At 37.6% G+C, this 6,000-nt stretch overlaps 1 pseudogene; it reads left to right on the forward strand.

The window, feature by feature from the left end:
* The first annotated feature begins 1,047 nt into the window (after window positions 1–1,047).
* On the forward strand, window positions 1,048–4,710 carry LOC147431985 (uncharacterized; annotated as a pseudogene).
* The last annotated feature ends 1,290 nt before the right edge of the window (window positions 4,711–6,000 follow it).

Consider the following 6,000-nt stretch of genomic DNA (forward strand, 5'->3'; position numbering starts at 1 on the left):
ATAAATTGTATAGCTCTCGCTTAGTAAAGTTGTCGGGTAGATGTGTGAAGTTTGAGTTAGGTAGCACTTCTTCATTAAAGGTAATGAAATTTCCCAACCATTGTTTGAGGAAACAATATTGGGGGGTTTCATGTGTGCTAAATGCTAAAGAAACGCTTTCTTGGCTCACATTCGATATAAGTTTTTGAATGTTTAAATTGCTTATGCCAAATACCTTTAGGAAACTCGCTCTGCAAACAGCAACATCTGATACAACATATGTTGTTGAGGAGGTGGAGCAACGTATACATGACCTCAAGAATACATTCTATGGATCCCTCTTTAAGTTGAAAAAATTGTTATGCTCTTGTTGGATTTTCTGAAACCCTAAGCTTCTCAAACAGTTTTGGCACAACAAAACTCTCTAGATGTTGCTCGAACTTCTCGCCGTGAAAGAAGTCGTTGTTTTCTCTGACCTCTTATCCCTTGAGTCCGTCGTTGCTCATGGTATGTGTTGTTAACTGCTTCATTCCCATGAAGATGCTGTAGTTTTGACAGTGTTTTGATGGCATGATGGATATGACATGTGCATGTTCGTTTTGAAAAAAAAATTGAGACAGCATGCACTCATCGTCGTCCTGTTGTCGTTTTTGCTCTTCTACATTGATTAATATGCTCCATTGTTATGTCCCCTTCATGCTTCTTTGGTATTCCAAATGGATTCTAGAATCCACTTGAGTCTAGACGTGTTTGTAAAAATATTTGTTTCTTTATCCTTACCATACATACTCTGAAGTTCGAAACCATCATTTTTTAAAACTTTCTACTAAGTTCTAGATAGCATACAACACTTTCCTGTATAGGGAGATTCCACAATCCTAAACTCTTATCTTGTTACATCTCATGGATTCTAAATTACATTTCACTCTTGATATGACTCAAGAGGCTCTTTATAAACCCAGATTCTACACCTTTTATTTCATTGTTTGGCATCATAACACATTCTTATACTTTATTTTGTCTATATGCTAATCTTTCTTTGTCATGACTGTGTCTTTTTTGAAGGTCATGGCATCTCACTCGCAACAATTTCAAGCAACTAAAAGGCTTAAAGTGACTTCAAAGCGGCAAACTTCCAGTCAACCTCAACTAGGTTCAAGCTCAGGGGGGCACTCAGGTACACTAATGTCTTCTTAGCAATTTCGTGCACCACGAAGCCCATGCCTTCAAGCAACACGACTTTTTAGAAGTCCTCCAGGTTCTTCTCGTCGGGAGCTTCTTGTTGCAGAACAATTTCCTCGTGAGCCGTCGACTGAGCTCACTAGAGAGCATAAACACAAGGAGCCAAAGGACAAGAGTATAGAACCCACACCTACAGGAAAATCAATAACCCTTCAAAGCTCAAAAGAAACAAATATTTGGGGTAATGTTCCTGCAAAACCCAAATATGAGCATGCTTGTGCGTTTTGCATTGGGCATCCTGGGGATCAAAAGCAATTGATTGATTCAACAACTCCTTTTTTAATTGTTACGAAACATAAAGGACCTTCAAGTGATGTCAATAAGTTTACTCTTGCAGGGATTGATAAAGTACAAGAGCACAAAGGAAAAAATAGGATATATTTTCTTGTTCAGCGTAATGACTCAAGTCTCCTTGCTGTTCTTGTTCTATTGAAAGACTTTGAGAACACTGAAGTGAATCCTGTAAGCACAAGAGACTTGATGATTGATGCCATGCAAACACACCCAGGCTTGGTAAGAATTCAATTTTTATTGTTCCTTTTTTATCTTTTGTGTTTTAGCTTGAAATATTCAAGGAACTTCATTGTTTATGGTTGTAGACATTTGGGAGAGCCTATACTGAAGTGATGGAGAGCTTTTTTGGCTCAGAGAAGACATCTTCAAGCGACTACATGGAAGAAGGAGGAGAGGAGGAAGAAAATTCAAGTTCTTCTAGTGATGAAGAGGTTCAAAGGGACATGCCTCCCTTAACAGTGATCTAAACCCCTGCTACAAGCAAGAAACAAAGCAAAAAGTCAGGTAAACCAAAAGAGTCTAAGTTTCTTCCTGAATCAGAGATTGTTCCACCTGGTCCTGGTGCCCCTTTACCTGATACAAGAGATTCAAGCTCTTTTAATGTTATGAGAGAAAGGGTTAAACAAAATAGCATGGTAGATCCTTTGCCCATAAGTGTAATTGAACGTCCGCCTGTGGATCCTTACACAGGAAAACGACCCTTAGAGGTTCGTGCAGTTATTGAGCAACATGTTCATAACCTAAAGTTCAAAATGAAAAACAAGCCAAATGCCATTGTGTTACCTTTGCTTCTTTTGGTGGATAGACAACACTGTCCTACAAAAAATTCTTGGGTAAAGGCCAATGCTGAGTCCTATAGATATTGGGTTCTTGGGGGCACTCACTCATTGATTGCGAAGCAAGAGCTTGTTGCAGAGTATGAGCATGTGGACACATACAAAATGGCCATGTGTTCGGTGTATGCTGGCTTAACAGATGAGGAGGCAAATGTTCTTGCCCTTGACCATAACATTGACTTGGACTTTCGTTTGGAGATGTCTTTCATTCAAAAGATAAGATTCTTTCATAATGAGTGGGTTGATACCATAAAGCGTGGTGGAAAAGTCGATGACAATTTTTGAGTAGCACTTTGTGAAAAGTGTGGCCTTGAAGTGAAAAAGAAAGGTGGTCGTGGAGCAAGTCAAAAGCCTAATACTAAACAATATGACAACTATTTTCAACTTGCCTTTCGAGATGGAGAAGTTTGTGACTTACAGGAGGAGATCTTCAAGCTACATGAGCAGGGAAAGCTAAAGGGTCAAAAGCTAAGCAAGTCCCATGCATCTTTCAAAGGAAAAGGTGTCCCAAAAGAGGATTCACCAAAGCCCATCCCCAAAGATATGAAAATAACACCATGGAGACAATTGCAAGGAATACGTGAAAAATCATTGATTATTGCTGTACTCTCATGTGTGAAGGGTGGAAGCATCTCACTAGAGCAAATGGGAGAAGAATTTGAAAGGTTTATAATTATAATGATTTGAAATATTCATTGACATTTTTCTTTCTATCATGAATAATATTTCTCTTTGTCTATCATCAAGCAAAAGACCATGTTGCACATGCAAAGAATAATGATTGAAAAATTGAATTGCTCTAATTGGGACGAGGTGATGCAGTACCATCCAGACTCAAGCAAACCCCATGTGTTGGAGAAGTACATGTTGCTATTTTCTAACACGGTGAGTTGTTCCCCTTGGTTATAGTTTCTTGTTATTTGGCCAGAAATGACTTTGAATATCTTCTAGTATTGCTTTTGATTATTTTGGACTCTTGTGATAGCCTTCTTACATTACATTTATGTGGCTTTGGATTCCAGAATCCTAAGGTGACCCTTTGGGTTTTAAAATCTTAAATCAATGTCTCATTTACTGGTTTTGGGTTTGGATTCTAGAATCCCAAGAAAACCATTTGGATTCTGAAATTCAAAGTTCAAGTCTTTTTATTTTGCATGTGGCTGGATTCTAGAATCCCATGGATTATTTAACTTGTGATTTATTTCATGGGTTTTAAAGCTTATTCTTTGAGGATTCTAGAATCCACTTACAAATCATAAAATCAACTCTAGTCTTTTCCTTTTCTCTTATCTCTTTGTTGTGTATTCTACAACAAAGATCCACGGGTTGCCATCAAGCAGATCCCTCTCGATTTTGAACAATTCTTGTCACGGTGTCGTCTTGAGAGGCGAAGGAGACAACAACCCCAAAGCTTTGAAATCACTCCTGGTCTCTCACTTTATATTTCGGATAATGTAGATGAGTCTCCATCTCATTGGTGTGTTCATGAAGGCAGGGTTGAAGAAATGAGCACATTTGTTACCCCATAGTCTTACACAGTAGCCATTGCAGATGCTCCTTATGGTTTTAGTGCCCCAAACTCTGTCAATGATGATATAAAGTATGGAGTATCTGCCTATAAAAAAGTTATAGAGGCTTTCGGAAAAATAACTACTTGTGACTCTTGGTCAATAGTATTTTTTCATGTCCATGATCAAATTACTGCAGTGCAAAAAGCTTTCACTGACTCAAACATGACATGTCAAATGCTAACATGGTAAGTGAAACCTTTGAGGTTTTATACTAGTAGTAAGGTGTTATTTTTTGCTTTCTTCTTACATCTGAGCTACTTTTCTGCAGGATAAAGCCAAACATTCATGGATATAAGCTTGATCCCTTTCTTGGGCTTGTGAGTTTGTTACCATTGGATTTTACTCATCTCTAGGTGTGCAGAGTAAAGGATCATATAATTTTGCAGTGAAACCAAATCGCACAAATATTTTTGAACGACCAAGAGTCTACAAAAAGTTCAAACATACCGGTGCAGATGTACAAGGAGTCATAAATCCATATCAAAAGCCTCAACTTTTGATGATGGATTTGATTGATTTACTCTCAATGAGAGGAGAATGGGTAATGGACCTCTTTGCGGGGACAGGCACTACAACTGTTAGCGCATGGAAGCGAGGCCGAATTGTGGTTGCTGTGGAATGTGATCCACTTCAAGTTAAATTTATTGAGCAATGAGTCACAGCTCTTAAGGAGTTATCAGATGAGTTCCAAGAGATGGGAATGAAAAGCATGGCATCTGCTCCTCGCTTCTTTGATGCATCTGGAGAGCCACAACCTCCAATTGGTAGTGAGAAAGTTGTGGAGATAGTTGATCTTGTGGATTTTGAACCAGATAACGTAGAGGTTGAGGAGCAAGCTAGTGACACTCCTTTTCAAATAACTTCAATGGGAGAGGAGACAAGGAATGAGGAGGAAGAAGATCTTCCCATTCAAGCATAGTTTTTATGACTTTAAACTCATCGAACTATGTTTATGTTCAAAAACTTGACATTTTGATGTGAAGATACGTATTTTGATTTGTGCTTTTTCAATGTTTTCGAGTTTATATGGCATGTGATGGAGTTTCATTGTAAGAATAAAGCTTTTTTGAGCTTGCTTGGAGAAAATCCATGCATGCAAGCCCAATATCTTCACATTTATCTTGGATGTTCTTCGTATATCTATTGCTTACGTAGTTATGAAAGCACCATGTCTATGAAATTTGATATGTAGAGTGACAATGTTGGTTAAGAACTACATTAAGATCAAAAATTTTGTTTTTATTGCCAATTTTAGAAACTAAAGAATTGTAGGCTGTGCCTATGTTGTCTTTTTATTAAAATAATTAGCTTTTTTTAAAGATCAAGAATCCATCAAGTAGTGCTATAATATAGTAATATTACAAACTAGCTTTTTTATTAAAAGAAAAAAAACTCTTTTCTGTAGTGCATTTTTCTACTCAAAAAGTGCTCTTTTTTATGCTGTTGTGAAATTTTGGATGCACCCTTGCAAATGACAACTCACGACTCGTGCTACTTTTTTATGACTCGCTGTTTATACCACCCAAGATTCTTCTTATCCATCATCATCTTCCTCTCTCTCTCTCTCTCTCTCTCTCTCTCTCTATTAAACATTCATAATTTATAATTCTCTCTCTGTCACTATCCTCTCACTCATACATGCGACTTGTCTTCTCAAATGTTGTGATATATGTTGGGCAACAATGATAAACCACCAACGTGACAAGTGTCCTTCTATTTTGTCACACTTGTGAGCACTTGTACACATGCAAAAAATCAATTTCAATGGTTTACACTCCATAATAATTGAATTCGATTTTGAACAACATTTAAAGACTGCAATAAAAACACCACAGACTATTATTAAAAGGGTTGAGTACACAACTCAAAACAACAACTACAATAAGATAGATATGGAGAAAAATAGTACAATATGCTAATATAGTGTTAAGGCCTTATTTCTCCAACATTAGCGAGGAAAGGTGAGATCTAGTTGTTGTTGTTGTTGTTATTGTTGGCTCCATTGGCTATTCCATGCTCGGTAATGTATGCCATCCACACTTCTACCCAAGCCTCCACGTGTCATTTGAAGGATACAC

The sequence above is a fragment of the Adiantum capillus-veneris genome, chromosome 20 (genome assembly GCF_014529385.1).
Source record: "Adiantum capillus-veneris isolate H3 chromosome 20, ASM1452938v2, whole genome shotgun sequence".
NCBI classification, from domain to species: Eukaryota; Viridiplantae; Streptophyta; class Polypodiopsida; order Polypodiales; family Pteridaceae; genus Adiantum; species Adiantum capillus-veneris.